At 41.9% G+C, this 22,854-nt stretch overlaps 1 long non-coding RNA gene across 1 annotated transcript in view; it reads left to right on the top strand.

The window, feature by feature from the left end:
- Positions 1-2,564: 2,564 nt before the first annotated feature.
- Positions 2,565-22,854, top strand: part of LOC133207714 (uncharacterized) — a 45,078-nt gene continuing 24,788 nt past the window's right edge. The window contains exon 1 of the long non-coding RNA XR_009724136.1: positions 2,565-2,674. This is a non-coding gene — a long non-coding RNA (uncharacterized LOC133207714). The remainder of the gene's footprint in view (positions 2,675-22,854) is intronic.

Raw genomic sequence — 22,854 nt, forward strand, 5'->3', positions numbered from 1 at the left:
TGCCTTATTGCTACAGTATATGATGAAGAGTCCCTCTCTGGCATACATGTAAGTCCCCTTCAGATGCTGGAGGGGCTCGTACAAGGTTTCTATGCAGCTTCTCTTCTCCAGGCTTAACAGCCCCAACTTTCTTACCCTGTCTTAATACAGGAGGTCCAGCCCCATTATCATCTTCATGGCTCTCCTCTGGACTTACTCCAACAGCTCTATGTTCTTCTTAGGTTGAGGACACCAGAACTGCAAACAGTCCTCTAAGTGACATCTCACAAGAGCAGAGTAGAGGGGCAGGATCACCTCCGTCGACCTGTTGGTCATGCTCCTTTTGATGCAGCCCAGTACATGGTTGGCTTTCTGGGCTGTGAGCACACACTGAAGCCAGCTCATGTTCAGTTTCTCGTTGACCAACATCCCCAAGTCCTTCTCTGCAAGGCTGCTCTGAATCTCTTCTCCACCTAACCTGTAGCTGTGCCTGGGATTGCCCTGATACAGGTGTAGGACCTTGCACTTCTCATTGTTGAACTTCATAGGATTGGCATTGTCCCATCTCTCAAGCATGTCAAACTCCCTCTGGATGGCATTCCTTCCCTCCAGAGAAGCACACAGCTTAGTGTCATTGGCAAACTTGCTGAGGGCACCTCAATCCCACTGTCCATGTCAACAACAAAGATGTTAAACAGAATCAGTCCCACCATTGACCCCTGAGGGACACCACTCATTACTAGTCTCCAATTGGACACTGAGCCATTGATCACAGCTCTCTGCTGTGGCCATCCAGCCAATTCTTTATCCACCTAGTGGTCCATCCATCAGATTTATGTCTCTCCAGTTTAGAGACAAGGAGCCTTGGGCAACATGGTCTAAGGTAAGGCTTCCCTGCCCATGGCAGTGGGATTGGAACTAAATGATCTTAAAGTCCTTTCTAACCCTAACTATTGTATGATTCTCTGTGGTGTGGGACGGTGTTGAAAGCTCTGCACAAGTCCAGGTAGATAATGTCAGCTACTTTGCCGTTATCCACTAGTTCTGTAGTCCCATCATAGAAGGCCACCAATTTGGTCAGGTATGATTTGCTCTTAGTGAAGCCATGCTGGCTGTCACCAACCACCTTGTGGTTTTTTATGTGCCTTAGCAAGCTTCCCAGGAGAATCTGCTCCAAGATTCTGCCAGGCACAGTCTCACAGAGATGAGATTGACTAGTCTGTAATTCCCTGGGTAATCGATTTCCCCCATTTTGAAAATGGGTGTTATATTTCCCTTTTTCCAGTTGTCAGGAACTTCACCGGACTGCCATGATTTTTCAAATGTGATGGACAGTGTCTTAGCAACATCATTCCAGCTCCTTCATATGTAGTAAAATTGTTTTCCTCTTGAGTCTTATAAATTATCTTTAACTTTTATCCCCCAGAAGTGTTGAAATTGCTGATCTTTCCTTTTTCTTTATATGCCCCACCATATGGGTAGGATTACTGTTCTATATTAGATCACTCTTTAACAGATAAAGCATGTGTTCTGCATTCCATTGTTTACACATACATTTTCTTCTCTTGTCTTCTACCTAGCTGACTTTTAAATAGGCCAAGAAGTAGCCCTAATGATTTTCAAAAATATATGTAGTCACTGCATCTGGTGATATTAATTAAATGCAGTTTTTTCCCAAGAGTAATGTTAGTGTCAATTGTATTTTTTCTCCTTAGGAATTGTTTTAATGTGGCTTGGTAATCCACGATCCTTGAAAGTAAACCAAAATACATTGCTTCTCTATGAACTAACTGAACAATCCACTCAGCTGGAACAGACAAAAAGGGGCACACAGCCTAATAACATTTACATTGATTGGATGTGAATTTCAGTTATTAGAGTCCAGCTGTCTAGAAGAACTGGGTATTTGGTACTTAGCTATGTGTGGTTTTGTTTAAGACAAAGAGCAAATGAAATGAAGAACAGTTTTTTATTGGCAATGGGTACTTATAATAAGTGCCTCTGATTTCTTCTCTAAGGGTGCTTTAAAATTCCCCTACCTTGGCAGAATAAGTACAATTCCATCTGGAATGGGACAGTATAAATTTTCTACTAATTCGATGAAGACGGACAATTCTCTATTTTCATATTATGAGCTGTAAGATATCCTGTCATCTCTGACAAGCTGTCTCATAACCTGGCTGCCATTTACTGATGGGAAGAGCTTGTTCTATTTCACTTTCTATCCTCTTCAGATAAGAGCAATTGACAGGCCTGTAAGTAAACTTTCTTCCACCATCATATGAAATGTCTTTTTACTTCCAGAAATTAAATTAAGCTCACACAGTCATGTCCTCCAACATTAAAAAAAATAGTGTAGTCAGAGATGTCACTAACTAAACTACAGACATGTTTAAACTAACCAAAATTTGAAAGAATCTTTTTGGATCAAGGCCTGATTTGTTGAAGTTTGACCACTGGTGTTATGCCTGACAGAAAGAAGAGCAGAGATTTCTGTTTGTATATTTTATGGTTCACTTATTATGGTTATTACAAATCCATGTTTCTTTTGCAGGTATAATGAGATGTACATATCTTCTCTGGCAATGACGGCTAGTAGTGTTTTTTGCTCCTGGACACCATTTTCTATTCTGATCCACGTTACTGCATTGTTAGGCTCTAATGTACATGTTGTGTAGGTCTTAATACCTATTTGGTAAGTATTTTTTCTTTACAGCTTTGGAGGCTTTTTCTATTTCTCCACAAACTCTTTCCATTTGGTAAAGAATGTTTAAGAAGCAGTGTTTTTTTTTATTTAGAGCTGACATTGATTGGAAAATTCTGATAAAGGAAAAGTTTCTGACTTAGTAATCTAGACCCCCCTTTTCCCAGCAGGTCATGATGTCAAGTCATCCCTTTTCCAGCTTACTGCTCCTGCAGTGGACAGACTATTAGAAGTGTATCACCAAAGACATTTGCAGCTGACATTTTAAATGGTGACATTTCATCAACAGTTATTCTCCATGCCTTAAGCATGACGAGATCCCTTGTATTATTAATTAGCTAAAAGGGATGATAGAATTCCAAATTGAGCAAGTACGCAGTCAGTAAAGGCTCCAGCATTATCCTGTAGAAATACTAAACATAATAGGGTGTCGAATTTGCTTTTGGCTTAATTGTAGTACAAATAACACACCGATAATTATAATATATGTAAGTGGATTGATAAAAAGGAATGGACATACTGTATCATTATTTGAGACATTATGATTAAGTTCATAAGATAGTCTACCAACGTACATAAAAAATTATTGTTGTGCCCACTTATTGTCACAGTCACCAATTTATCAAACAAATATCTGTGTTCGGGATTATTGATTTGGTCCATTGAATTCTCATTTGCTCTTGCTGAAAACTGGCATTCTGGTTTCATAAACCTTACAGCAAGTGTATATTTGGCTGGATCAACACAGAGAGATAAAAATGGGCTGCAAACAGACTGACTTGCCCTGTGGAAATGAATATATAGGCTACAGCGCAAAAAGGTCAAACTTTAAGCCTCAAAAACAAATATGAAAGCAAAGAAAGACACTTTAGGACAAAATGGACTGAAGAAAATGTGGTTTTAAGAGTCTACTTAGATACTCTTATGACAGTTTCAAATGCTTTTTAGACTTATATTATTGGGAGATTCAGGCAGCATAGGAAAAAAAAATAATTACTGCCAGTCTTGAAATGACATGTAGCTTCAATGCAACAAAGAGAAAGGGGGAGTCCTGGGCTCACAGGAAGCCCAGTGAGAAGTCTGTTATCAAGAGAAGACTGCAAAACATTGTTTAAACTGTATCAGAAAGGAATGGCATAATATTACTACCCAAGGCTGCCTTTTTAACCAACTCTAGTTTCGTATTGAAATGCTTTGTTGAGATAGAAGACATCAAAACAAAATGCAAAAAGGTTTAGTTCAAGATTTTGACAAAAAGATTATGTAACTGCAGCCATAACTCATCAGTGGAATTTTTGGGGTGACTGTAATCCAAAGCCTGAGAAGTTGCTCATTTATGAGTACATATTTGACAAATCTGACATTTATGAAGCTCCATGGTATGATTCTTGTGACTAGAATTGTAGAATGGTTAGCGTTCAGCAGGATTGGTCTATGTAAGTGGATGAAAACAAAATCAGGTGACATTTTATGAAAAAGGCCCTCTTCTGAGTGAAGCTGAAAGATGATTAGCTCCCTAAGGATATAATTGTTATGTTTAGAAAAAAAAAACAAAACAACACCAAAAACACAAAAAAAACCCCACACAACACAAAAAAAAACACTGAAAAAAAAAACCTCTAACCCGTAAAACCCCCAAAACCTCACCCACCTGATATCATAGAGGACTTCAATTTGAGAGCCTTCTTAGGAAGTTTAACAATAGTTTAATGTCACTAGAATTTCTAAAAATTTTAGATTTCATCTTCATCAGTCAAAAGAGGCTACTGAAGTCACAGCAAAATTTTAGAGTAGGTATGATTTCATTATGAAAAAAAGCACTATATGCTAAATAATACAGAGAAAAAGTACTGAAGAGGAAAATGTAAATGATTTTTGGGAATCATATTAAGACCATTTTATTATATAGAAGGAAAAATTTGACAGCAGTCATATTTTTTAAACTATGTATTGGTTAAGAGTAGAAATAGAAGGAAATTCATAACAAGCAAACAGAAAAAATGAAAATCATAGTGCCGAATGTAATGGGCAAGAACTAGATAATAAAAAATGGAGAAAGGAAGGAAAAAATAAAAAAGAGGTCTTTGTGAAACTGTTTAAAAGTAAAGAATTTTCACAGTCATACTAGTATAGTATAATACTACAGTAATACAGCACTGAGTGGAAAAAAAAGTTGGTAATAACATACAGCAAACTAAAATATTCAATAGCTGCTCTTATTTTATATTTGGGAAGGACATATGTCAGAGTCAACCCTAGCAGAAACTAGATGCCTGCTTCTGTACATAGTAACTAAAAAGTTAAAGGAGGGCAGTATATAGAATTCGCAAGGATTAACAGAAAAGAGTTTGAAAAACTTGGTTGCTATACATGATAACCCACTATGAAATGAGAAAACTAGATATCCTGTTTTATAAAATTACAGATTTTCTTAAAAAAAACAGCAGGTTTAATGTTACATTTCCATAAGATGCTATCTTTTGCCTCACAACATTTTAATTTAGAGAGAGGAATAACACACAATCGTGTACACATTAAATAGCAAGGTAATAGATCTGAAAAAAATATCACAAACTGACCTGCTGTATTTCTTGAATGGACACAAAAGTAATTACACCCTGGCCTAAGTGATATTTAATAAATGCTTGGAAGAGGCATAGCTTATCATAGCTGAGTTTTGAAAATGATACTGAAGTTTAATAAGAAAGAGAGGTCCCTGATAGGAAATCATCTGTATTCTTGGTTAGCTGGCATAACTAAATGAAATATATTATTATCAACGAATAGAAAGGAATTAATAGAGAACAAGAATGTTGTCCTGGGTTTAGCAGTAGCAGTCATTTTTCTCTTTCTTGGTAGCTGGTGCAGTGCTGTGTTTTGACTTTCAGCTGGGAACAGAGCTGAAAAACAATGATGTTTTGGTTTGGCCAAGGACTTTGTGAGCCTCATGCTCTGCCAGGGAGGAGGGGAAGCCGGGAGGAAGCAGAGACAGGACACCTGACCCAAACTGACCAAAGAAGTATTCCATACCAACACGTCATGCCCAGGAGGTAACTGGGAGTTACCCAGAAGGGCTAGGTGGACTGCAGGGTTGGAGGAGGTATCGGTCGGTGCTTGGTCGGGCTGGGGGGCGAGTTATCGGTCACCTGGTGATGGGGTGTTGTATTCTCTTCCCTTGTTATTTCCTTTATCATTACTATTACTGGTGGTAGCAGTAGTGATTTGTGTTATACCTTAGTTACTAAACTGTTCTTATCTCAACCCGTGGGAGTTGCATTCTTTTTGAGTCTCCTCTCCGTCCCTCCGAGAATAGGGGAGGGCAAGAAGGGGGGGGGGGTGAGTGGACAAGCTGTCTGGCATTGGTTAAACCACGACAAATGTGAACAGTGTTCTCCAGGCAGGAGGCACTAAACTGAGACTCCCAGGTCTTCCTCCAAAACAGTACTTGGAATAATGTAATATCAGTATGCATATATAAAGTAGGTAGTTTAAATTGGTATTTGTGTGTGTTTCTGTCATGACTGCTATTGGAATACTTTATCCAGTTCTTGTGTTCACAGCTGAGAAAAATGAAAAATATAGAAAGTTTAAATAAAACCTACATGTAACTGCTGGTTAGGAAGTAAATGTTCCTTTATGGATTTGAGGTCTTGAATTGTACTAATCCTAGTTTAGGATCTGCTATTTCTTTCTTACATAACTTAGTCTGTTTTCTCAGTCACTCCATTTCATCACCAGAGACCAAAGATGACTGCAAACAGGCATGGAAACATAGATCAAATTGTTAAAATGTGGCAGTGGAAATTGAGTTCCCAGACCAGAGCACAGTTTATCATGATAGAGAAAAACACATCTCAAGACATTGCAGCCCCCATTTATTGATTCAATACTTTTTAAAAAACCCTTTGGGCATGTGCTAATATGATCCCACTTCTGTGATTCCATCATCCACTGCCGTATCTGTGACTAAAATGTAGCATCAGTTTAGGTGTGCACATGGTAAGCAGTTATAGAAAGTTTTAAATTCTTAAAGAAGCTCTTTTCTATTTATCAGAAATAAAAGTCAAAGTGATCAGAAAGAATTGTCTCATAAATCATGGCTCTCTAACATACCAAGTAATGGTACCCTTAGCAGATGAATTCTAAAGAATATGTTAGACACTAGATGAGATCTGTATTTTCTAACTGTTGCAGTATAGAAACTTACGTTATTTGTTCAAGGCCTGATATTTCATGCTTCATGCAGGAATTGTTGAGTGAGCATCATTGGCTTTATGGTATGTGATATGTCAGAACATCTAAGACTTCTGATCGTAGAAGCAGTGAAACTAGTAACAACCACCAAACCTCACTGTCATTTAGACTACTCCTGTGTGTAAAGTTTTCGTGGTTTAAGCCCAGCCAGTAACTTGGAACCACTCAGAACTCATGCAGTTGCTCACTCACTCCCCAACTTATTCCTCCTCCTGCTCCCAGAGGGCTGGGGAGGAGAACTGAAAGAATGTAACTCCTATGGGTTGAGATAAGAACAGTTCAGTAACTAAGGTATAACACAAAACTGCCACTGTTACCACCAATAATAATGATGATAAGGGAAATAAAAGAAAAGAGAATACAACCTCTCACCACCTGCCTGCCTATACCCAGCCTGACCTGACCAGCAAGCTGGGCCTTCTGGGTAACTGCCCCCAGTTTATATAGTGGGCATGACCTGCTGTGTGATGGAATACATCTTTGGTTAGTTTGGGTCAGGTGTCTTGTCTATGCTTCCTCCTGGCTTCCGCTCCTCATTGGCAGAACATGAGACTCAGAAAGTCCTTGGTCAGAGTAAACACTACTGAGCAGCAGCTAAAAACTTCAGTGTTACCAGTGCAGTTCCCAGGCTGAAAGTCAAAAACACAGCATTGCACCAGCTACTAAGAAGGAGAAAAATTGCTGCTACTGCTTAACCCAAGACTCAAGTGTTCTGTAATTTCAAGACAGCACTGAAGAGCAGGAAGCACACTTTTCCTGAGCTGGCTACAGGGCTTGCTCAGTTTTGTGCTGGAAAACCATTGTAACAGAGAAGTGGTGAGCCAAGAGAACATGATATTGTTTCTAACTGGGGGAATAGTGTTCATACAGTGGGACAAAAAAAAAAGAAAAAAAAAAGGAAAAGAAACACACAAGTTGCAGAAAACACTTATCAAATGGCAGTAAAAAGGAAAATCTTATTTGTTTGTCAAAGCTTGCTTGTGCTTCTAGGCTGCTTCTTTTCAGATGAAGATAATCTCTCTTCAAAGATATTTTAAGACAGGAATAAACTTTCCAACATCTAAGCAATGAAAAAACTGATGAACAATGATGAAATATTTGTGTTGCTCCTCAAATCAAAGGGAAATCTGAAAGCATTAATAAAAAGGCTCCCTGAGTACCTAAACCTGTATTAATACCACAGAGATGACAGGATGCATTAAGACATGGTTCCAATTCATTTGAAAGTGTTGAAAATTATAATCTCTATAACTGGAGGTGATCCTTACTAAACTTTTACATCCATATTATTTACCTTTCCTAGGTCATAAGTATGTGATTTTCTCTCTCAAATTCCAATTGAATGAAAATACAGTACTTCTTATACAGAGGGTAAACCTAAAAGACTTGCCTACAGAGAATGTGTTGTTCATAACAATACATACATGCTTAATTACCATGAAGAAGCTGAAACAGTTGGACCATGGGGTCAGTGTAAAGTATTGAAACTGATCATTTCTTCAGCTGGACTTTATGATCCAGCATGTATTTTACTTATGTCATATATGCTGTTACATTAACTGCAGTGGAATGTACTTACTTGCTGTACTTAAACACTACTGTGAACTTAATACTGTTACTGAATAATGTGCATTTCAAGGTCACTAGTACTGAATACCTCTTCTTCAGACCTTTTGAAAACATTATTGATGATCCTCATATAGGCTTTAACCCTCTATGTGTCAGCGGATGAATTTTCATGTATTCACAATGGCTACAAATGCAGGATGGAGGTCACAAATCCTGATAAACAGACCTAAACCTCACACATACATTAAGCAACAAGAAAGTTAGCATGAATTTGCCTTCTTTTTGTGATCTCAGAAAACATCTGAAAGATCTAATCACAAGGCTTGTTTTTCTGAAATAAAAAATAAATTTGGGAAAGAGAAGACGACAGTATTCTCATTTTTATACTGGATTTGTCAGTCACAGCGAAGAAATTCAGCCTATTGGATTCCAATTAAATAATGCTAACTTCACTGCAAACAAAACCAAAACAGATAACAATATCTGTTCTCCAAAAATTACATTGGAATGATTTTCAAACTAAATTTACAAAGAGAAAATTGTTCCTGCATGCTAGCATTTACCTCATGATCCTTCTCTACAGGCCCGTGCAACTTCAAGGTCAGCTATAAACCTGTTACTAATTTTCAGTCTTAGAGCAAATACAACCACAAGTATTTTAATTTCTTCTTAGTCTTCAACTTCATTATTGAGGACTTGATTATGATAACAAGAAAATAAACTAGTTAAAGAGTAATTTTGGAACTACCTTCTATACGAAGCAATTATCTGCACTAATTCTTTAGCTTTCATGGTTTTCAGAATGGCTTGTTCTCAGTTTATATTTATGTTTGTTTGTTTCTTTTTCTTTAAGATCCTTAGAATATAAATTTTTATGCTGTTTGCCAACTTCATCTCCATCTTCTTAAAATACATTTCCATTTTGACCTAAACCACAGTCACTTGGAAGTAATAAACTTTCATTTGTAAGTGCAGCAGTACCACACAATTACTCTTCATATTTCAAAAAGCCAAAAATTTTCTTTCAGTCTTGATTCCTCGGAGGAACTCTTAACAGCTTGTAACTTTTTTCTTTGTCTGCTGAGATGATTTCTTTTAAATGTTTGCTCTTCCCAGAATATTAAATTTATGTGCATTCATAACTATAATTCCTTGTGGTTGCTAACATCATTCAACAACAGAAGATCAGAATAATTACCGTATCTTCACTGATCTGCTGATTCTTAGGAAAAAAACAAAAAAAAAAAAGGTAAAGCAGAGCTATCAGATTGGCCTTTTTGTGTAAAAAGAAAAAAAAGCTAAAAAATAAAGGAAGCCCCACTCCCCAACCTCAGAGTGGTTTCCCCCAGTCTCAAAGTGGTCATTCAGCTACGTTTTCCAGACTGTGTGTGTTTTCCATCCAGTCCCCTCCCTCTTTCCCATTCTTTTTATTGTGTATCATGATACAAAGCAATGTATTCAGAAATGCCATGTTTCAGATTTGAATATTAATGAATATCTAAAAATGCAGTTATGGGTACATATATATACTTCAAAGTTTAAATGTCAGCTGTTTACTGCTCACAAGTATGAATAGTTTAACAGGAACTTCAAGTCCATTTTTTTTCTGTCTAATCGTGTGAATCTTTCCTAACTATGAATCTTTGCACATCTTATCTACAATTGTAGAAACAGATGAAACTACACTGTATACCAACTCAAATTATTAATTGTGAGTAGAGCTGATAAGAAATAAAAAAAAATAAAAAAAAAGAAAGAATGGAAATTATTTCTTCCTAGTTGCTTTTGCTTTTCTTGGTGTTTCAGAGGTGGCAATGAAGATTCATCTTGTTAATTCATCCATGCTTAAAGTGGCCTTATGCTGTAGATTGCTCATGCATTGTAGACGATGCCAAAACATCATTTGTTTTCAATGGTATTTACTTTCCATGTTTTGTAAGGGTTTTCATAGATTTAATGTCTATCTGTATAAAACATATATAATGCTAAACCTGGAGCTTGGATTTAAGTGGATTAACCCCCTAAATTCTGTATATTATATTCTTTTGAAAATCAATGTCTCACTCTCTCGCCCTCCTCCCTTTTCTTCTAAGTTTTACTACTGACTATATAAAACTCTAATATTTCCTTGCCGCTTGAATTTTGGCCTTCATGATATCTTCTGAGAGTGACTGCTGCAAGTGGACTAGATCTTTTTATGTATTTTGTATTTACTGCTTAACGAAAGCAAATTCTTGATAGCTGCCACTATTTTACATCATATTTATTCTTCAGAAACAGAGAAACAGTTTAATTCATGACCAAGCAGCCTTTTTCAAGGACAGCACTGCTTGCTCCATATGGAGAGAGGCCTAGAAAAGGTGGCCTAACCAAAGCTCATCTCCCCCTCCACCTGGTTGGCTAGCCGCGGCCAACGGGCATCTTCTATTGCGGTCAATTAAAAACAAAGAGACAAAGGCATACACCTGCCTCCAAAGGTGTGTCCAGATTGACACTCGCATGTTGGAACATCAGAACCATGCTTGATACAGTGAACAGTGGGCGTCCTGAGCACCGTTCTGCGCTAATTGCCCATGAATTGTCACGTCTTAACATCGATATCGCTGCACTCAGTGAAGTTCGCCTTCATGAGGAAGGTAGCCTCAAAGAACATGGTGCTGGCTATACACTCTACTGGTCAGGCAAACCCAAAACTGAAAGTCATCTTTCTGGAGTCGGCTTCATGATTAAAAACTCCATAGCATCTAAACTTGAAAATTTGCCGATAGGTCATTCCGACCGTATTATCTCCTTACGTCTTCCACTACACAATAAGCAACATGTTGTTCTTTTCAGCATATATGCTCCAACTCTGCAAGCTGACCCTGCAGAAAAAGAAAAATTCTACTCCGACCTGTGTCACCTCACTCAGAAAGTTCCTATAGAAGATAAGATCATAATCCTTGGTGACTTCAACGCCCGAGTAGGAAAGAACTTTGAAGCCTGGAAAGGAGTACTAGGCAAGCACGGTGTTGGCAACTGCAATGATAACGGTCGTCTCTTACTAGAGTTCTGTGCAGAGCAACAGCTTACCATCACCAACACTATCTTCCAGCAGAAAGACAGCTGGAAGACAACCTGGATGCATCCTCGATATAAACACTGGCACCTTACTGATTATGTTTTAGTACGCCAGAGAAATATTCGTGATGTCTGCCAGACCAGAGTGATGCCTAGTGCAGAATGCCAAACAGACCACCGCCTTGTGCGTTGCAAACTTAATTTCCACTTCAAGACCAAATCTAAGAGGGGCGGCATTCCAAGGAGGAGGCTCAATGTTGATAATCTTCAAATAGCTGCAGTGAGGGACAGCTTTCAGGCTAACCTTCAAACTAGGCTTGAAGACCAACTTATAGATTCTTCTCCTGAAGCGCTTTAGCAACATATCAAAAACAGCATCCTGCAGTCCTCCGTAGAATCCATTGGGTTCTCCTCAAAGAAAAACAAAGACTGGTTTGACGATAGCAACCAGGAGGTCCAGGAACTGCTGACAAAAAAAAGAGATCTGCTCATCAAGCACACCTCGCTCAGCCACTCTGCCATGTAAGAAAAGCAGCCTTTCGTCTTGCATGTAGCAAACTCCAACAGAAACTTAGAGACATCCAGAACAAGTGGTGGGTCAACCTAGCAGAAAAGACTCAACTATGTGCAGATTTGGGTGACCACAGAGGATTCTATGAGGCTCTGAAGGCAGTGTATGGACCCATATTCCAGGTTCAAAGCCCCTTACTTGGTGCAGATGGCCAAACGCTTCTTACAGATAAAAACTCCATCCTGAATCGTTGGTCTGAACATTTTCAAACCCTCTTTAGTGCTAATCGTGTAGTCCAAGGCGAAGGAATCCAGCACATTCTGCAACATCCGGTGAAAAACGAATTGGATTTAGCCCCTACCATGGGAGAGACTCTTAAGGCCATACAGCAGGTGAAAACTGGCAAGGCAGCTGGGGTTGACGGAGTCCCACCTGAAATATAGCAGCATGGAGGCCAAGCACTTCACGCTAAATTTCATGAGCTAGTTGTGTGCTGTTGGGAACAAGGCAAAATACCGTCAGACTTTTGTGACGCAATCATCGTCACTCTGCATAAGAAAAAAGGTGCCAAGTCAGACTGCTCAAACTACCGTGGTATAACTCTGCTCTCCATTGCTGGTAAAATTCTTGCAAGAATACTATTGAACAGACTAGTACCTGCTATCGCAGAAGAACTTCTACCTGAAAGTCAGTGTGGTTTCAGGGCTAATAGAAGTACCACAGACATGGTATTTGTTCTCAGACAATTGCAAGAAAAGTGTAGAGAACAGAATAAGGGGTTATACGTAACTTTCGTTGACCTCACCAAAGCTTTTGACACTGTGATCAGGAAAGGCTTGTGGCTGATCTTAGAGCGATTAGGTTGTCCCCCCAAGTTCCTCAAAATGATTATTCTGTTACAGTAGGATCAGCAAGGCCAAGTCAGGTATGGCGATGCACTCTCTGAGCCTTTCCCAATAACCAGTGGTGTGAAACAAGGTTGCGTTCTCGCACCAACCTTATTCACAATCTTCTTCAGCATGATGCTCCAAAGGGCTACAGCAGACCTCGACGAACAAGACGGCATTTATATTCGATACCGTACCGATGGTAGCCTATTCAATCCAAGGCGACTGAAGGCCCACACTAAGACCCTAAACCATCTTGTCCGTGAACTGCTCTTTGCTGATGATGCCGCCCTTGTTGCCCACACAGAAGCAGCTCTGCAGCGTTTAACATCTTGGTTTGCGGAGGCAGCTGAGGTTTTTTGGGCTGGAAGTCTGATTGAAGAAGACAGTAGTCCTCTACCAACCTGCACCGCAAGAAGATTATCGCCATCCCCATATTACCATCGGCGAGTCAGAGCTTAAGACAGTTCAGCAATTCAGCTATCTGGGAAGCATCATTTCCTCGGATGCCTCGATCGACAAAGAGATAGACAACAGAATAGCAAAGGCATATAGAGCCTTTGGAAAACTCCATAAAAGAGTCTGGTGTAATAAACACCTGAAGAAAAGTACAAAGGTCAGTGTCTACAGAGCCATTGTATTGTCTACTCTTTTATATGGGTCTGAATCACGGGTCATCTACCGTCATCACCTGCGACTCCTGGAACGCTTTCATCAGCGCTGCCTCCGTACAATTCTAAACATCCATTGGACTGACTATGTGTCTAATGTCACTGTCCTCGAACAGGCAGGGGTCACCAGCATCGAGGCCACATTGCTGAAATTGCAGCTGCGCTGGGCAGGGCACGTCTCTAGAATGAAGGATCACCGCCTCCCCAAGATCGTGTTTTATGGTGAACTTGCCACCGGTAGCCGCAAGAGAGGTGCCCCAAAGAAGAGATATAAGGACTCCCTGAAACAATACCTTAGCCTTGGCCATATTGACTGCCATCAGTGGTCCGCCTTGGCCTCCAATCGGGAGACTTGGAGGCACACCATACATAATGCCGCTGACTCCTTGTCCTGGGTTTAGCAGCAGCAGTCATTTTTTTCTCCTTCTTGGTAGCTGGTGCAGTGCTGTGTTTTGACTTTCGGGCTGGGAACAAAGCTGATAAAAATGATGTTTTGGTTTGGCCAAGGACTTTGTGAGTCTCATGCTCTGCCAGGGAGGAGGGGAGGCCGGGAGGAAGCAGAGACAGGACACCTGACCCAAACTGACCAAAGAGGTATTCCATACCACAGCACGTCATGCCCAGGGGGGAACTGGGAGATACCCGGAAGGAGAGGGGGTCGGCCAGGTCGGACTGGTGGTTCGGCGCGTGGTATTGTACTCCTTTCCTTTGCTATTTTCTCTTATCATTGTTGTCGTTGGTGGTAGCGGTGGTGATTCGTATTGTACATTAGTTGCTAGACTGTTCTTATCTCAGCCCGTGGGAGTTGCATTCCTTCGATTCCCCTCCCCACCCTTCTGGGAGCGGGGAAAGGGGGCGGCAACCCCTGGGGAAGGGGGGGGGAGCGGACTAACGTGGGCCTCGATTGCTTCCAGCCTGGCACCACTCACTGGGAGTAAGTGAACAAGCTGTTTGGTTGGGTTAAACCACGACAGTTCTTTTCCTTTGTCTATAGTTGTCCACTTGGCCGAACGACTCATAACATCGTCCTTGTATGGAGACCTTTCTTTGACAGCTGCCAAGAGCCACCTCCAAAGACTGAGGGACTTTTTCTCTCTTGCAATTGCTTTGTCAATTCCCCCTTCTTTAGCAAGTGATCCCAACTGCTTGGCTTCTCTACCTTCTAGTTCGTGACCATCGGCCCCATTGTCCCAGCATCGGAGCAACCAGGTGATGATGTGCTCCCCTGGTTGACGGGTAAAATCTTTTCGCATATTCCGTAGCTCGGTTGAGGTCCGAAGTCGAGAAGTCACCTCTCCTTCTTCTTCTTCATCATGTGATGATGACTCCTGATCATGTTCTGGATCGAGTAGTGAACACATTGTTTCTTCATCTTGCTTTAACCTTCCTGCCTCCTTTTTGCTTTTTCTCTTGCGTACAGGGGCAACCGATATTGGTACGAATTGGTCCTCTGGTTTAGTTGCAGTGGTTATCACTGTGGTTTGAGTAGCGACTGTACTTGTTGCTGGGGGTGGTGTAGCTGCTGTACTTGGAGCTGGAGTATCTGTACTGGCTGTTGCTTTGCCCTCAGATCCAGTGACATTTTTTTCCTTTTGAAGGTGCTGGAAAGCATTGAACATGGCCCTGTAAGCGTAGGCCAAGCCCCAGCACGTTGCCATGATTTGTCCGTCTCTGGTATGGCCAGACTGACCACACACCTCATTTAAGTGTTTTACTAATTCTTCTGGATTTTGCAGTTGTTCGGTGGTGAAATTCCAAAGTACTGGAGGGGCCCACTGACCTAGATACCTGCCCATACTGTCCCACACACCCTGCCACTCATGGCTGTCCAGCCTCAGAGAAAATCTCTTGGTCCTCCTACTTCGTCGTTTAACCCCAGACAAGACCCAAACCTGACTCTGCTTAACTTTTGAAAACAGATGAAATAGTTGTGGCCAAAATACACTCTGTATACGTGCCAACATGGTGATCCCCATCACAATCAGCAAACAAGTCTCAATAGCATTAAAAGGCCATTCAAAACTCTCAAATGATGCTGTAAATGCTCTGGGGGGAGGAATGGGAGGGTAAAAGAATGCCTCCTTCACAGGTTGACCACCTGAGAAGGAGAAAGAATATGTGTAATTGCTAAGCACTTCTATTATATACCTCCCAAAGTATAAAGGTGGTGACCATACTGGGAACATAAACCAGATAGGTTTCATGATCAATAATTCTATTGTGTTACAAGTCATCATCATAAAGTACACTGAGACAAGAACTTTAGCCCAAGCCCCACACTTGAAAAACACTAATACAGCAAATACCAGATCTAAGTAAATTACAACATTCTGAAGCTGTGAGATCAAGAGGAACAACTTTGAGAGCCAATAAATCAGCATTGTGATGAGTGACTATTAATCCGGTCAGATCTGTTGTTATCTCAACCCCTTCGTGCCCCACGTTGGGCGCCAAAAAGAACTGTCGTGGTTTAACCCAACCAAACAGCTTGTTCACTTACTCCCAGTGAGTGGTGCCAGGCTGGAAGCAATCGAGGCCCACGTTAGTCCGCTCCCCCCCCCTTCCCCAGGGGTTGCCGCCCCCTTTCCCCGCTCCCAGAAGGGTGGGGAGGGGAATCGAAGGAATGCAACTCCCACGGGCTGAGATAAGAACAGTCTAGCAACTAATGTACAATACGAATCACCACCGCTACCACCAACGACAACAATGATAAGAGAAAATAGCAAAGGAAAGGAGTACAATACCACGCGCCGAACCACCAGTCCGACCCGGCCGACCCCCTCTCCTTCCGGGTATCTCCCAGTTCCCCCCTGGGCATGACGTGCTGTGGTATGGAATACCTCTTTGGTCAGTTTGGGTCAGGTGTCCTGTCTCTGCTTCCTCCCGGCCTCCCCTCCTCCCTGGCAGAGCATGAGACTCACAAAGTCCTTGGCCAAACCAAAACATCATTTTTATCAGCTTTGTTCCCAGCCCGAAAGTCAAAACACAGCACTGCACCAGCTACCAAGAAGGAGAAAAAAATGACTGCTGCTGCTAAACCCAGGACACTCCTTTGAGAGTTCATGAAGAACTAGTCTCGAGAAGAAAAGACAACACAGGAAGAATTGCTCCCCACCTGTTTCACCCAAGGAGACCTTCTGCTGTGCTTTTTGTAGCCGGATTTGCCTATCCCACATTGGCCTTCTTAGTCATCAGCGCGCTTGTAGTAAGCGTGGGTAAATGCCCTTCCCAAATCTTCGTTCGCGAAGTCAAGCCATGACCAGAAATTCATGTTTCAGAAACTATGCGTCTATTAAGAAATAACATCTGTCATAAACACACCACTGAATTAAATACATATTTTTATCAGGGCTATTTTATATTTTCTCATCAGGAATACTATTTTATATTTCTGTCATTAAATTTTTGTCCCTGTAAAACCATTATTCTTGAATGACTTCCATGTCAGAAAAAATATCAGTGACCCGAATACCTTAAATTTAATGATTCAGGAGTAATTCATTTCAGTGCCTTCAGAATACTAGTATTTGAAACCTTAAGATGTTTGTCAGGTCATGTTGGGTAAGTCTTTTGTAGAGAGCATCTCTATCTTTATCTCAGCCAGCAATAATCCCCTTTGGAACATCTTGCAGACAACATCTTCAAGCCTTATAGAATCCTAGAATTAATTATAGGATAGTTTGTCTTCGAAGGGAACTTAAAAGGTTATCTAGTCCAACTTCCCTGCAATGAGCAAGAACATCTTCAACTAGATCAGGTTGCCCAGAACCACATCCAGCCTGGCCTTGAATGTCTCCAGGGACTGTGCATCCACCACCCCTCTGAGCAGTATTTTACCATCCTCATTGTAAAGAATTTCTTTCTCACATTCAGCCTGAATCTTTCCTCTTTTAGTTTTCAACCACCACCCCTCATCCTATCTCAATAGACCCTGTTAAAAAGTCTTTCCCCATCTTTCTTATAGGCCCTGACCTTCACATGGTTTCCTTCAATTAGCTCGAGTGAAGGTGGAAAAAGACCCAAATGATAACTTTACATTTATACTGGTCTTGTGAATTAAAGGCCACTTGATGGCAGGTGCAAACACCTTCCAATACAGAGTAATTTAGGAGTTAGGATAATATGTGCATGTTGATTAACGTAGAATCAACTAGGTTGGAAAAGACCTTTAAGATTATTAAGTCCAACCTTTACCCCAGGACTGCCAAGTCCACCACTAAACCATGTCACTAAGGGCATCTACATATTTTTCTCATCATGGACAACAAAATCTTCTTCGGTCTGGATCCCAGATTGCGGCAGGCTGTCCCCAGAACCTCTCACAGGAAATCAAACAATCATAAGTTTCTTCACACAGGACAAAGAGTAGATTTTGAGGGCACTGAATTTCCAGGACTTTTTTCACTTTTATGATAAATATTGTCGTGGTTTAAACCCAGCCAGAGAGATCGTGCACTCACTCCCAGTGAGTGGTGCCCGGCTGGAAGCAGTCAAGGCCCACGTCCCACCCACCCGGGGATTCCCCCCCTTCCCCACTCCCAGAGGGATGAGGAGGAGAATCGAAAGAATTCAACTCCCATGGGCTGAGATAAGAACAGTCTAGCAACCAATGTGCAACACAAATCACCACCACTACCACCACCACCAATGATAAGGGATAATAACAAGGGAAAAGAGTACAATACCACCTGCCGAACAACACGTCTGACCCAGCAGACCCCCTGTCCTTCTGAGTAACTCCCAGTTACCTCCTGGGCATGACATGCTGTGGTATGGAATAACTCTGTGGTCAGTTTGGGTCAGGTGTCCTGTCTCTGCTTCCTCCCGGCTTCCCCTCCTCCCTGGCATAGCATGAGGCTCACAAAGTCCTTGGTTAAACCAAAACATCATTATTATCAGCTCTGTTCCCAGCCCGAAAGCCAAATCACAGCACTGCACCAGCTACCAAGAAAGAGAAAAAAATGACTGCTACTGCTAAACCCAGGACACTATCTACTCCTAATTCCATACCATTCACGTCATGCTGAGATCGCACATTTTCAATATGCCATCACTCTGACCTCAGTGCACTTCTATCTTAGTGCATGGACCTTTAAAGCTGCTGAGTCCATCTGGTCCATGATGTCAGGCTCCATCTCTTGTAACAGTCTTTCAGAACAGGAGAGGATGTGTGCAGTTGCCTGCTGATGCTGACCGTTCCCTTACTGCAGAACTCGTCTGGTTCTATCAAAGTTCATTCTCTGTTGGGATGATGGTTGGAGGGAAGTCAGGGCTAGTCACTGGTGACCTGAAGACATCTGGTTGATGGGCTATTAAAGTATTACACAGCAGGCAACAACATACAATTAAGTTCATTGGCTGTTTTCCCTTAAAATTAAATCCCCTTGAGGTATACATCGGACTTCCCCATCTTCCCACATTACCCACCAAGTGTATCCAGGTCCCTGAGCAAAAGCAATCCCATGAGTGGGTTTGCCTTTACTTGAAGCAGGAATAACCCAGACTGTCTTCCCAAGCATTTTCCTCATATGCACCATGGGAACTTTGTCCCCCTCTACAATATGTAAAAGTTCTGACTGGGCTGGGCCAGACCTGTTGGCAGATCCTCTGGTGTTGACCAACCAGGTGGTCTTTGGTAAGTGTATATCCCAATGCTTGAAAGTTCCCCCACCCATTGCTCTCAGTGTAGTTTTTAACAGCCTATTGTAACTTTCGATTTTCCGAGAGGCTGGTGCATGATAGGGGATGTGATATATCCGCTCAATGCCATGCTTTTTGGCCCAAATGTCTATAAGGTTATTCCAGAAATGAGTCCCACTGTCTGACTCAATTCTCTCTGGGGTGCTGTGTCGCCACAAAATGTGTTTCTCAAGGCCCAGGATAGTGTTCTGGGCAGTGGCATGGAGCACAGCATATGTTTCCAGGGATCCGGTGATTGCTTCCACCACGGTAAGCACATGGAGCTTACCTTGGCGGGTTGGTGGCAGTGTGATATAGTCAATTTGAAAGGCCTCCCCATATTTATACTTCAGCCATTGTCCTCCATACCAAAGAGGCTTTAACCTTTTGGCTTGTTTAATTGTATCACACTTATGAATAACCTGGGCAATAGTGTCCATTGTTAAGTCCAACCCTCGATCACAGCTCCATCGGTATGTTGCATCTCTGCCCTAATGGCCTGAAGTGTCATGGGCCCACTGGGCCAAAAATAATTCACCTTTATGTTGCCAATCTAAGTCCATCTGAGCCACTTCAATCTTAGCAGCTTTATCCACTTGTTGGTTGTTCTGGTGCTCCTCATTGGCCCGACTCTTTTGTACATCAGCATGTACATGGTGTACCTTTGCCACCAGGTTCTGCACCCAGGCAGCGATATCTTGCCACAGTGCAGCAGCCCAGATGGGTTTATCTCTGCATTGCCAGTTGCTCTGCTTCCATTGCTGCAACCACCCCCACAGGGCATTTGCCACCATCCATGAGTCAGTACAGAGATAAAGTACTGGCCACTTTTCTCATTCAGCAATGTCCAAGGCCAGCTGGATGGCTTTCACCTCAGCAAACTGACTCGATTCACCCTCTCCTTCAGCAGTTTCTGCAACTTGTCATCGAGGATTCCATACAGCTGCCTTCCATCTCCGATGTATTTCCACAATACAGCAGGACCCATCAGTAAACAAGGCATACTGCTTTTCAGTTTCTGAAAGTTGATTATATGGTGGGGCCTCTTCAGCACTCATCACCTCCTCCTCTGGTGACATTCCAAAATCTTTGCCCTTTGTCCAATGCATGATGACTTCTAGAATGCCTGGATGACTGAGATTTCCTATTCGAGCTCGCTGTGTAATTAGTGCAGCCCATTTACTCCATGTAGCATCAGTTGCATGATGTGTAGGGGAGACCCTGCCTTTGAACATCCAGCCCAGCAAGGGCAACCAGGGTGCCAGGAGCAGCTGTGCTTCAGTGCCAGTCACTTCCGAAGCAGCTTGAACCCCTTCATAGGCTGCCAGAATCTCTTTCTCAGTTGGGGTATAGCTGGCCTCAGATCCTTTGTATCCCCAACTCCAAAAGCCAAGGGGTCGAGCTCGAGTCTCCCCTGGAGCTTTCTGCCAGAGGCTCCAGGTAGGGCCATTCTCCCCAGCTGTGGTGTACAGGACATTTTTTTACATCTGGCCCGGTCTGAACTGGTCCAAGGGCCACTGCATGAACTATCTCACATTTAATTTGTTCAAAGGCTTGTTGTTGCTCAGGTCCCCATTTAAAATCATTCTTCTTACAGGTCACATAATAGAGGGGCCTTACCATGAAACTGTAATTTGGGATGTGCAGTCTCCAGAACCCCACTGCACCCAAGAAAGCTTGTGTTTCTTTCTTATTAGTTGCTGGAGACATTGCTGTTATCTTGTTGATTACATCTGTGGGGATCTGTCTACGTCCATCTTGCCATTTTATTCCCAAAAAATTGAAGCTCCTGTGCAGGTCTCTTGACCTTACTTCATTTTATGGCAAAACCAGCTTTCAGCAGGATTTGGATTATTTTCCTCCCTTTCTCAAAGCCTTCTTCCATTGTATCGCCCCACACAATAATGTCATCAATGTATTGCAGGTGTTCTGGGGCTTGCCCCTGTTCCAGTGCAGTCTGGGTCAGTCCATGGCAAATGGTAGGGCTGTTTTTCCAGCCCTGGTGCAGTCAGTTCCAAGTGAACTGGACACCCCTCCAAGAAAAAGCAAACTTTGTAAGGTACGATATACTGAAACTGTGAGATCAAGAGGAACAACTTTGAAAGCTAATAAATCAGCATTGTGACGAGTGACTATTAATCCGGTCAGATCTGTCGTTATCTCAACCCCTCGGGCCCCACGTTGGGCACCAAAAAAGAACTGTCGTGGTTTAAACCCAGCCAGAGAGTTTGTGCACTCACTCTCAGTGCATCGCGCCCGGCTGGAATCAGTCGAGGCCCACGTCACCCCCCCCCGGGGGGCTTCCCCCTTTCCCACTCCCAGAGGGATGAGGAGGAGAATCGAAAGGATTCAACTCCCATGGGCTGAGATAAGAACAGTCCAGCAACCAATGTACAACACAAATCACCACCGCTACCACCACCACCACCAATGATAAGAGACAATAACAAGGGAAAAGAGTACAGTATCACCTGCCGAACAACAAGTCTGACCCAGCAGACCCCCTCTCCTTCTGAGTAACTCCCAGTTATCTCATGGGCATGATGTGATGTGGTATGGAATACCTCTTTGATCAGTTTGGGTCAGGTGTCCTGTCTCTGCTTCCTCCCGCCTTCCCCTCCTCCCTGGCATAGCATGATGCTCACAAAGTCCTTGGCCAAACCAAAACATCATTATTACCAACTCTGTTCCCAGCCCAAAAGTCAAAACACAGCACTTCACCAGCTACCAAGAAAGAGAAAAAGTGACTGCTACTGCTAAACCCAGGACAAATATCTCTACAACATGCACAAAAGTTTCTGCTTCTTTTGGTCATTTGTTGATGGCTACATGAAATGACAAACACGAGTTGTTTTCAGTTTTTTTTTACAGACATATGAAAAGATTTGAGAAACAAAAAAGATAATAAAAGAGAAAAGGAAAATACCTAACCCCAAAACTAAAATACATGATAGGAGATTAACAGACACAAAATACAGTCTTGCATACTTTGTGCTTCAACTAGGCAAAACTGAGATCAGACTATTTTAACATCACATCACTGTAGCACTGGTCACTGCTTCTACTTTTTCCACAAAAAGATATATCTCTACCTTTAGTTTTAGTGAAGTGTTTTGGTTCTGTATCTGAAACAAGACAAAATGAAATCCTGAATGTTTTCAAGGATAAAAATTCTTATCTCATTCCAGAAGTCCTTGTAATCAATGAATTATTTGCCACTTACTTCTGTACTTGTGTACTTCTGTGTACACCACCCACAGAGTAGAGTTATAGCACTTTGGAAAAGTGGTTGTTGATGTTTGGACAAAAGAAAGAAACTCAGTCTGTAACTCTAGAAAGAGCAAAGTATAAGTCTGTACATTAATATCACTGTGATTCAGAAGTGTAACTGATTCGGAGAAAACTCCAGGAACAAACTTGCTAACAAAGTTTTCAAGCTGACAAGCAGGTATTCTTTATTGCGGCGCCAGGAGACACAAGGGATAACTCCTCCTAATGTGTGTCTCCGTATTGCTATACAAGCCATCCTTATATAGTCCC

The sequence above is a fragment of the Neopsephotus bourkii genome, unplaced genomic scaffold, assembly GCF_033783945.1.
Source record: "Neopsephotus bourkii isolate Nb327-2 ecotype Australia unplaced genomic scaffold, CSIRO-AGI_Nbou_v1 NB_33, whole genome shotgun sequence".
NCBI classification, from domain to species: Eukaryota; Metazoa; Chordata; class Aves; order Psittaciformes; family Psittacidae; genus Neopsephotus; species Neopsephotus bourkii.